At 43.4% G+C, this 11073-nt stretch overlaps 1 protein-coding gene across 3 annotated transcripts in view; it reads left to right on the top strand.

Moving 5' to 3' along the window:
- SMPX (small muscle protein, X-linked) overlaps positions 1-1347 on the top strand; it is a 39534-nt gene extending 38187 nt beyond the window's left edge. For all 3 annotated transcript variants that reach the window (XM_015429087.1, XM_015429086.1, XM_015429088.1), the window contains exon 5: positions 1060-1347. The gene's annotated coding sequence lies outside the window, so the exon portion shown is untranslated. The remainder of the gene's footprint in view (positions 1-1059) is intronic.
- The last annotated feature ends 9726 nt before the right edge of the window (positions 1348-11073 follow it).

Here is an 11073-nt window from a genome sequence, read left to right as displayed (position 1 = left end):
GAGGACGGGCGAGTGGGTGTCAACATGGCAAATGGGGTTCAATGTGGCCAAGTGCAAAGTGATGCACATTGAGGCAAAAACTCCTAACTATAAATACACATTTATGAGGTTCAAACTGGCAGAGACTGACCAAGAGAGAGATCTTGGAGTCATAGTAGATAACTCACTGAAAATGTCAAGACAGTGTGTGACTGCAATAAAAAAGCCAACACTATGCTGGGGATTATTAGGGAGGGAACTGAAAACAAATCAGCCAGTATCATAATGCCCCTGTATAAATCAATGGTGCAACCTCATTTGGAATACTGTGTACAGTTCTGGTCACCACACCTCAAAAAGGATATTATAGCATTGGAAAAAGTGCAGAAAAGGGCAACTAGAATGTTAAAAGGGTTGGAACACTTTCCCTATGAAGAAAGGTTAAAACGCTTGGGGCTCTTTAGCTTGGAGAAACAACAGCTATGGGCTGACATGATCGAGGTTTACAAGATTATGCATGGGATAGAGCAGGTAGAGAAAGAAGTACTTTTCCCCCTTTCTCACAATACAAGAACTCGTGGGCACTCAATGAAATTGCTGAGCAGTTGGGTTAGAATGGATAAAAGGAAGTACTTCTTCACCCAAAGAGTGATTAACACATAGAATTCACTGCCACAGGAGGTAGCAGCAGCTACCAGTATGGATGGCTTCAAGAGGGAATTGGATAAACATATGGAGCAAAGGTCCATCAGTGGATATTGGCCAGAAGGTATAGATAGGGACTCTCAGTCTGGGGCAAGTGATGCACTGTATTCTTGGTACTTGGGGTGGGAGGGACAACAGCGGGAGGTCTTCTAGTGTCCTGGCCCCACTGTGTGACAGAATGTTGGACTGGATGGGCCATTGGCCTGATCCAACATTGGCTTCTCTTATGTTCTTATGCAAGTTTGGTGTCTGTGAATTCTTGGGAAGAGTTTCATAACCGACTAGGCATGAATGTGAATTAGTGCAAAAATGTGTTAATATTCTAATTTGCATATATTTTCTTCAAATACACACAATTTGCTTTTTATTTTGCAGGTCTACCAAGATGTTATGGAGATGCTAAATATATAGTAATGAAGCAGATCATTGAAACAATTTATATATTTATAAGAAGACTGCAAATGTTCTAGGTACAAGATACTCTATATAATATCTTTGCATATTTATATCAGCTTTATATCTATTTTGCTTAATAAAAAGTACATGGATGATATAAGTGCAAAAATATATGTCTACATGTCTGAGAATCAGTTTGATCATCTAAGTAGAGACACATGTAGTACAATTTTAAAACAGAATTGAAATAAAATCATTTTCCAGAAACCAAGTATTCATTTATTTTTCTGTTCCAAAGAACAAGAGAATAAATCATATGAAAATGCAGACTGTATGCAGATGTAGAATTAATATCCGTACACAAAGGACACAACCCGAGGATCATAACATGAAGACCCTTTCTGTCCCATTGACTCCAATATAAAAGTTAAACTGATGCTTAAACTTATGCTGTTGAAATTAATAGGGTTTAAATATGCCTGTTGGATGAATTGTGCCCAGTATATTTTATATATGCTTTAACAGTTGAAGAATCATTATGAAACTATGCGAAACAAGAGAGAAACTCACAAGATTTTGTTGTTAAAATATAAAAGAAAAACAATCTTCATTCATAAATATAATACAATCAAATTAATTGCCTGTCTTCTGAAAGAGCAGTTGTAATTTTCAGTGATCTCCAGCCCTCACCTGGGGATTGGCAACAATTGTTACTCAGGAGGAAATGGTTGGTGTGGAGGGTGGAATCCAGTTTTCCCTCCAAGCAGAGTTAGTGTGAGCTAGCTCACAGTTTTTTAGCCTCCGGCTCACAGATTTTTCTCTTAGCTCAGGATGGCTCCAGAGCAAACTAATTTATGCAGGAGCCGAATCGCTCGCTCACAACTTTAATGCCAGTAGCTCACAAAGTAGAATTTTTGCTCACAAGACTCCATAGCTTAGAGGGAACATTGGTGGAGTCTATGGCATTGTACCTTTCTGTGGTCCCACCCCTCCTCAAACCTCATCCTCTCCAGGTTCCATCCCTGAAATCTCCAAGAATTTTCCACCTGGAGTTGGCAACCCAATCTCCTTCCCAGCCAATCATCAACCTACCTTTATTTCTTCTTCTCTCTTCAGCTTTCCATTCCCTCCCACACACACACCTGCAGCCTCTCCCATGCTCTGAAGCCCTGACTGCCAGAGTCCACCATTTTCCATGCTCTGAAGCCTTGACTGCCACAGAGTCCACCATTTTCTCCAGAGGAACTGATCTCTGCCATCTGGAGAGCAGTTTTAATTCTGAGTGATCTTTAGCCCTCACCTAGAGATTGGCAACAATGGTTCCATAGGAGGAAAAGTAGTCTTTCTCTGCAATGGGGACCAAAGCTGCTTACAGTATTCTCCTCTCCTGCTTTTGACTTGCACAACAACCCTGTGAGGTAGTTTAGGCTGAAAGTCTGTGACCAGTCCAAAATCACCCACTCAGCTTCTACAGCAAGAACTTTGATCTAGCAGACCCTGGGCAGCCAACCTCCAGGTGGAGCCTGAGGATCACCAGGTATCACAACTGAACTCCAGACAACAGATCCCCCCCTGGAGAAAATAACTGTTCTAGAAGGTGGACTATATGGCATTCTGTTCAGCTGAGGCCTCTCCCCTCCCCATAGACTCTTCCAGAAAATCTCCAGGAATCTCCCTGCCTGGATCTGGCAACCCTAGACTCAGTACTGGCCCCAATGAATTCCTCACAAAGGCCTGCAAAGGGTTTCCTTCCTTTGTCTGAACCGAGCTTGGTTGCCCACTATGGCGAAACAGGCTCCAGTTTACCACTCAGCTGTTTGCCTCCCACCCTCGTCCCGTGCGTGTATCTCACTCCTTAAATTCGCTGCCACAACTCACTGAATCGTCACTGCCTTTTTAGAGGGACGGTGGGACCCCTCTGGCCGAATCTCCCTATTTGGAGATGGAATCCCCAATCTTTGGGGGATCCCTGGAAAGTTGGGAACCCAAGGGTCTGGCCTTCCCCCCTCCCTTTGTTATTGTGCAGAGCGGGGGAGACTATGTGGTCAGAGCACAACACAGATTATTAGGAGTGTATGAACCAACTGTATGAACCAACACAGCATAAACCCACAGGGGTTAAACGCCATCCTTTCCCCCTACACACCGGCCTCTGGCTGTCTGCTCTGGCTGTCTGCCCTGGAGATTGGAAACAATGGTTCCCCAGGAGGAAATGGCTGGTTTGGAGGGTGGAGTCTACGGCACAGGCAGCTGGAGCCTTTCCTAACCTCCTGTAGGAAAAACACGGCCTCCTCCCTGGATGGGCTGCAGTCTGTATTGATGCCGCCCTGTGCGTTGGGACAGTCCCTGTTTTCACGCCCTTTTCTGCCTTGGGGCAGCTGGGAACTGTAGCCCAGCAGATGAGGAAGTCCCCATTCAACCCAGTGAGTGATACGTCTCTGAAACTACAGCTCAATTAAACCTTATGGCGGAACATTTTAAACAAACAACCACATACAGCAGCACATCAGCCATCTTACAAACACAGGTAACTGCCATTTTGTTACACCCACCAACAGTCACTGAGGGAAAAGTTAAGTCCCACACAGGAGGCAAGCAGGAGAAGCACCTTCGTCAAAGAGACAAAGCCATTTGCCAGGAATTCTGACAGGGCAGAGTGGCTGAAAAGGGAGCGGGCGGGGAAAAAGAGCAGGGGAGCAGACCTAGCACCCGGCCAATGGCACATGACTAGTCCTGAGTGGCAGCTGACAGGCCAATGGCTGAGGGAGTGCATGGAATCCTGCCACCCCATAGGAGGGAAGCCACCCCAACTCAGCCCGGCGGCATCCCCCCCTCCTCAAGCAGGGCCCATCGTCTCAGAGGACAGTGAATCCTGGTCACCCGCTTTCTCCCCCCTCAGCAGCATCCAGCCACCGCAGCGTCCTTCCCATCCAGTGGCTTCCTGGATACTGAGAGTGAGCGGCTGGCCTGTGGCTGTGTGGGCGGGACTGAGCCAAGCAGCCAGGCAAGTTAGCCAATGGCCAGGGACCCGTTTGTGAGTGGCAGTTCAGCCAGCCAACTGATTTTGGCGTGAATGGAATCTCACCACCCCATAGGACAGAAGCCACCCCAAAACGGCTTTATAATATAGAGAGATGGTAAGATTCTACACCACCTTTGAAAAGGTGGTCCTGAGGATTGGGAGACATGTTGAAAAGTCATGTGACATGGTGTGACGGATTGTTCTTTTAAAAGTTTAGAAGTGTTGTATAAACAGATAAAGGACTGTGAAGGGTTAATTCTTCACAGAGCCAGAGAACCTTGAGTTACAGGCTGCTCCAAGGAATCTGATTTGTTAAGATCAGTTGAGCAGAGAAAGACTTCTGAACTAGATGCTGAGGAGGATTCGGTCTAAATTCAGCCCTGACTTAGAGCAGTTTAATACAGATGGAGAACTGGGGGAAGCTGGCAAGAGAAGTGAGAAGTTAAGTGAAGACTCCCATTCAGGCCAAACAAAGGAGATAGATCTTCTAGTGAGAGAAAAAATTTTCTTACCCAGTCAAAACAGGGAGATAGTTCTGAAGAGTGTCTGGTGTAGTTACAAACTGCCTTGTGAAACCTTAAGAGTCAGATAAAACTCAAGAAGAGTACTCCAGTGCTCTGACCTTGATAGCCCAGGCAAGCCCAATCTAATCAGATTTCAGAAGCTAAGCAGGGTCGACTCTGGCAAGTACTTGGATGGGAGACCTCACTGAAATACCAGAGGTGGGAAGCGGGGGCAGGCTCTTCTCTGAATATCCTCCAAGTCCTCAGATGATTTAGGGGCTAGAGATTAGTGGCAATCATTAGGACATTTACTGGTTAGATGACTTAGGGGTTAGAGATTAGTGGCATCTATTAGGAAATTGGGTTAGGGGCTAGATGGGTTGAGTTAAAGGGAAGTGTCAGCAGCATTGAGTATTGTTAGAACAGATTAGAGTTTAGGATCGTTTGCACTGAAGAACTGCTTAATTACTATCATTTTGTACATTCAGCTGGGAATCAGCATACCAATAGTCTGAGACTAACCAGTGAAGACCATTTGCAGCTGATGGCTGGCCAAGGGATACCAGTGTTCCTGGGGAGGGGAAAGGATTGTGGTGGGACCATGAAAAAATTGAAAGGAAGGGAGCAGAGACGTAGAAAAGCTCGGTCCCCTTCCAGCCTGCATCCCATCCCAAAGGTAGTAGGTAGTACGGCTAGGATTATTGACCCCTCTCTGACATTGGTGCTGTGTAATGCCAGGTCCATAAACAATAAAACCATGATCACAAAATCCCATGCTGGAATAACAATAAGACCATGACCAGGTTTGATTCCCCACTCCTCCACATGAAATCTGCTGGGTGACCTTGGACCAGTCACAGTTCCCTCAGAACTCTCTCAGCCCCACCTACCCCACAAGGTGCCTATTGGGGGAGACAAAGGGAAGGAGATTGTAAACTACTCTGAGATTCCTTAAGGTAAAGAAAAGTGGGGTATAAAAACCAACTCCTCTTCTCAGTCACAGTCTCAACTGACTTTTACTGGACTGGTTCCATAATCACTTGCTCTTTAAGTAGTCTGCTGTCAGTTTATGAACAGCCATAGTTTGATAGAACTGGATGAATCTCATATCTTTTTTTTTTAGTTTTACATCTGAAAAGTCAACCATAGTTCAGAATTATTTCAGTGTCTTGCTTCAGGTCTAGATCTAATTGCTGAAGGCTGAAATGCAGCATAGGATTTGTCATAAAATATCCTAGCCAAACTATCTCACCTGAATTAAACTAATACTGACAGCAATCAGTAATTTAATTAGCTTAAGAACATGATGGTAAAAGTAGGTTACACAATACCATTCTTCAAGAGATTTCTGTTTACCTTGGAGCAGTAATGGAGCCAACTTTCAAGTGAAACAACATCTTGGACCTAAATATGATACCATAAGAAATCAGAATGAAACCAAATATGAACATTTTAAAAGAAAATATTATGTAAATATAGTGCAGATATCCATCAGCATCCATCACTAGTTTGTCCGAAATACCTGTAAAATTATTTTTGGATTTTTATCAGGTGGGAATACAGAGATTTGCATGGTAGAACCTAACTTCAGTGTCCAAAAGGTAAGGTTGGATAGACCTCTTTTTTCACTAGGATCAGTGCTGTCTGGTCTTGCCCATTCTGTTCTACAAATAATTGTCCTTTTGGTGGATGACTTCCCCTTCTAAATAATTCCAGAAGGGTAGCCATATTAAGTCTACTGTAGCAAAGTAACACAGAAGTCCCATGGCACCTTAGTCTTAAAGGGTAGCAACATTTATTCCAGCATGGGATTTTGTGAATCAGAGCAACTGAAGAAGCAAGCTTGTTATATAACTTGTTACTGTATTCGTACATGAACCTCAGTTGTCTTATCGCATGATCCAAGAGTTTTAGCACAAAACATGGAGTCGGGATTGGGAACATTTGTCCTGTTTTCATTTAGTATGCAGGTGCCCAATGAGAATCCCCAGGAGTTAGGAGCCCCCCACCCTGTGCTATATTGTTCATTGTTTTTATTTATTCTCCTGTGGTTTAATTTTTTTTAGATATTTATTCTTTATTGGTATTGGTTTTATGGAATTAGTGTCTACTGCCTTTAGAATAAAATGATTAAGAGTGCAAAGTATAAATGGCTTAAATAAATCTCCAGTGTCCAAATTGTTTTCCCCGGCACTGAGAAAATCAATATATTAGAGTGCATATTATACTCTTCTAGCTGTGTGTCAGAAGACATCTATTGTAGACTTGTACACTTTCCCTTCCACCACTGTGATCTGGCTACTATGGTTCTGGCTAACCCCCCCCCCCCCCCCACAGTCACAGACCCATTCCACTCATCCTCTCCTTTAATGTTCAAGGTTATTTAGGATAAACTGAAGCATGCTGTTCCTTTTTTCTGTATCTAGCTTTGGCCTAGCGAATAATCTCTCTTGAGGTCACTTAACTCTTCTAAATGTCACACAACTGTACAAGCACATGTGACTTGGGAGTGGTACAAGCTGCCTGCATGCCCAAATGATACACCAGTGACTCAGTCTCTAAATTGTAATAATATCATAGTATCCTCATTCTCCTGTCTCACACGTTCCCTGCAAGTACTGTGTAGTCTAACACAGTTTACCAGCATCAATGGAACTTTGCACAAATTCGGCCTTACATTCAGCAGTGCAGTTGTGGTACTTAGCCAGTTAGAGGGTTGGCACAGGTAGCTTGAAAGTACCATGCACCACAACCTGGTAAACATGCATCTTCTATATATTTATTATTTCTTTTCCTGAAACATACGATTCTTTGAGACTTTTTGCAAGATTTTGCATAGTTTGAGAAAGGATTTTGCACTATCTGAAACCCAAGAAAGACAGAAGAATGCCTGGTCAGCCCAAATGTTGGGGTTCAGGTAATAAAGAATATAAAAATGTAAGCAGGAAAAACTCAAGCAAAAGAACACAGGAAAATGGTTGTACTTCAGTTTCTCGTGGACCTCATGCTAGGAGCACTACATGTAGAATGTTGTGAGAAACAAGTGACAGACTGAACCCCCATAGATCAGACAAGTTTCCTCTTCGTGGAAACAGTGAAATGTCTAGCAAATGAGATGCATCAAGATACTTCAGTCTGCATGCATATGGTCTTGGCCAATGCTCCTTCTAAGCTGTGGAGTCTTGTGAGCAAAAATTCTACTTTGTGAGCTACTGCCATTAAAGTTGTGAGTGAGTGATTTGGCTACCGCATAAATTAGTTTGCTCTGGAGCCATCCCTTCCTGAGCTAAGAGGCTAAAAAACAGTGAGCTAGCTCACACTAACTCAGCTTAGAGGGAACTCCAGTCTTGGCCCCTCTTATGTGCAGGACCGCCTCTTGCCCTCTGTTCTGCTATGACAACTTGACACAAGTATTGTCTGACGTGGCTCCCGCCTTGTGGAACAGCCTGCCCAAGGAGGTCAGGAAAGCTCCCACTCTACTGGCCTTCTGCAAACGATGCAAAACTGAATGATTCAGGAGGGCTTTTCTGTGCAGGTAATAGGGTTGCACTGTACAAATTGGTCCACAAACTTACCTGGATAAATGATTAGGGACCATGGTCTATCCTGCTGAGTGTAGCTTATTGTGAGTAGGATCCTCCTGTGTAAACTCTGTACTGCTTAATGTGCCATGTTAATACTTATGCTAGTTCATTCTGGTGGTTCTAGACCTCTGCAATCCTCATGCATTGGTTATCGAATGTCCCATTTTGTTGATTGCACTGACTCACATGTGTACTCCGCCTTGAGTCCCTGTGGGAAAGGCAGACTATAAATAATGCAAATAAATAAATAAAAATAAATTATATTAATGTTTTTTTACTAAACGTTGGATTTTTTGCCATCAAGCCAAGCTGCCTTCTGGCGACCCCCAGTCGGGCTTGAAGGCAAGGGATGTTCAGAGGTGGCTTGCCATCACCTGCGTCGGCATCACAACCCTGGATTTCCTCTGAGCTCTCCCATCCAAATACTAGTCAGGGCTGGCCCTGCTTAGCATCCAAGATCTGACAAGATTGGGCTTGCCTGGCCTAGAGTTAAGTGTTGTGTTGACTGTGCATTTCTTCCAATTGTATGATGCATCTGTCTATTCGTTTTTATCTCATCCTTCCTCCAGGGAGTCACCTTCATTTTGCAAAAGGATTGCAAAGGCAGTATTCACCCAAATCTGAATATGGTGGTTAGGGGAAACAGTTCAGAAAGGAACTTGGGACTCTGCCCTTCTGATTTCATTCCCTCCTCATATGAATTCCTGTGCTTGTATATACAGCTCATGAATCCGCTTGATCTGTCGTGACTTGCAGCGATTAGGTCCTTGATAACTCCAAAGCTCCCTACAGACAAGGCTCAATACTTTCTTTCCTCTTGTGTGCCTCTAAGCTATGGCACATAGCCTATAATAATAGGTTCGGGACACATGATCTGTTCAATCATTCAGTGACAGTTTTGCAAATACTGCCATTTGATTTAAGAAGGGAATTGTAGCAAACCAGAAATGGAGGCTTAAAGCCACTTGCAGGTGTTAATGCTTCTTTTCCCTTTATTAGAAGATGTAATTAGCCAGCTCTAGAGGACACCCTGAGGCACCTTTGTGATGCAGAGCTGTGTGGGAGAGGAAACCTTTCTTTAAAGTTTGATTTTAGCTAACTTAATAGCAGCCATTTATAATGAAATCAAAATGCAGCTCCTTACGGCCCTAAGATTAGAGTTCACTCTCACAATTGCAATTCTTATACAAACTAGTTGCAGGGAATGGAACTATTGTTTTTAATATCAGCCCAGGAGACTCTTCTAGTTAGTGCCAAAAAGAGAGAGAAAATATAGCTGTCATTCAATTTAATGCCAAGTATGTTGTACTGATATATTTAAGGCAAAAATCATATGACCAAAGGAAAAATGGGGAATACATTTCCCTGGGAAAATGTATTTTGTTGTGAGTTTTATCTCCTCTAATCAAAGCAGTTTTTGGTGACATTTTTTGACTGTGAATAATACTGATTGTGGGTATCTGAGATCCAAGGGGAATCCTGTTACGGCTCCTTTTTGAGAGACACTGACATTTCTTTGAGGGACTCCACATACATGTTTACATCCTCTTCATTGTCTGGGAGAGCGAACATTTCCTGTTTCTGCAATCACACTCAATACAGGTGTACTAGAATAGCAGAAACATTGACTTTTTTTTGCTGTCATGGTTATGGAGCAGCCAGGGCCACAATGGAACACACCCCATAAAACATACCTAAAACTACGATGCCATCCCAGGCAGAGTTATGCCCTTCTCATCCCACTGATTTCAGCAGACTTGGAAGGATGCACTCTTGCTCAGGATGGCCATGATGGTTACCTCTGCATGGGCTTGTGACCTGGGAATTAAGTGTGAATGAGTCTGTATAATATGACCTTGAGTATGCATCCCTAGAGAGCTGCCCTTCAGTGTATGCCAGGGTAAGTCTTCACCATGGCAAAATATGTGCCAACAAATCCCTTCAATTGGGTGAGATCAGATGCAAATAGTTGTGAAGAGAACAGGTGCAGAGCAGAGCAGAAAAGGTTCACCTGGGACACACAGTTTCCATCGCTCTGTTTGCCCTGCTCAGCACCTTGTCCATAGAGAATAAAAGGCAGGACACTAATATTAGGGGTGCCCACAAAATCTGTATTCTTACACTGGTGGTAAGTATCTACAAAATAAAAATGACTCCCTTGTGTCTCTCTACTTTCACCCAGAACAACAAAATAAAATTCCAAAAAAGAACTGTAGGAATAATAATCTTGGAAACACAGAAAATGACATATTTAGAAAACATCGGGAAAATCCTCCAAAGCTGGTTTAGTGGGAGCATTGCTGCTTTTATATTCCACAGCTCTCTCTGAAGAAGCTCAGTGCGAAATGCATAGGGGTAATTTAATACATTGGAATAAAATTTTCTTCCCATTGCACCATTGTTTTTTCCAGGGCTATTTTTGGGCAGGAACGCACAGGAACGGAGTTCCGGCTGGTTCCTGAGTTGGCCACGCCCAGCAGGAACTCATTAGCATAATAGGCCACACCCAACAGCAGAAACTGATTAGGATTGGCTACATTAGGGGTGTGTGGCCTTACATGCAAAGGAGTTCCTGCTACAAAAAAAGCCCTGGGTTTTGACAACAAACAAGGTAAATAGAATAAGAAGCAAAAGGTGGGTGTGGGTGGATGACCACACTTCTGGTAACACAGGAGTGTGGCCTCATATGCTAATGACCTGTGCTGTCAGGGGTGTGGCCTAATATGCTAATGAGTTCCTGCTGTTGGGTGTGGCCAATTATGCTAATGAGTTCTGGCTGGGCTTTTTCTACAAAAAAAGCCCTGTTTTTTCCTTTATCTCTTTCTAGGGTTTTCTTCTCATGAAAGATAGTCCACATGGTTAGCAGTGTAGTTATATTTTGCCC

The sequence above is a fragment of the Gekko japonicus genome, unplaced genomic scaffold, assembly GCF_001447785.1.
Source record: "Gekko japonicus isolate JY-2015 unplaced genomic scaffold, Gekko_japonicus_V1.1 scaffold1825, whole genome shotgun sequence".
Taxonomy (NCBI): domain Eukaryota; kingdom Metazoa; phylum Chordata; class Lepidosauria; order Squamata; family Gekkonidae; genus Gekko; species Gekko japonicus.
This window is presented reverse-complemented; position numbering and strand designations above follow the sequence as displayed.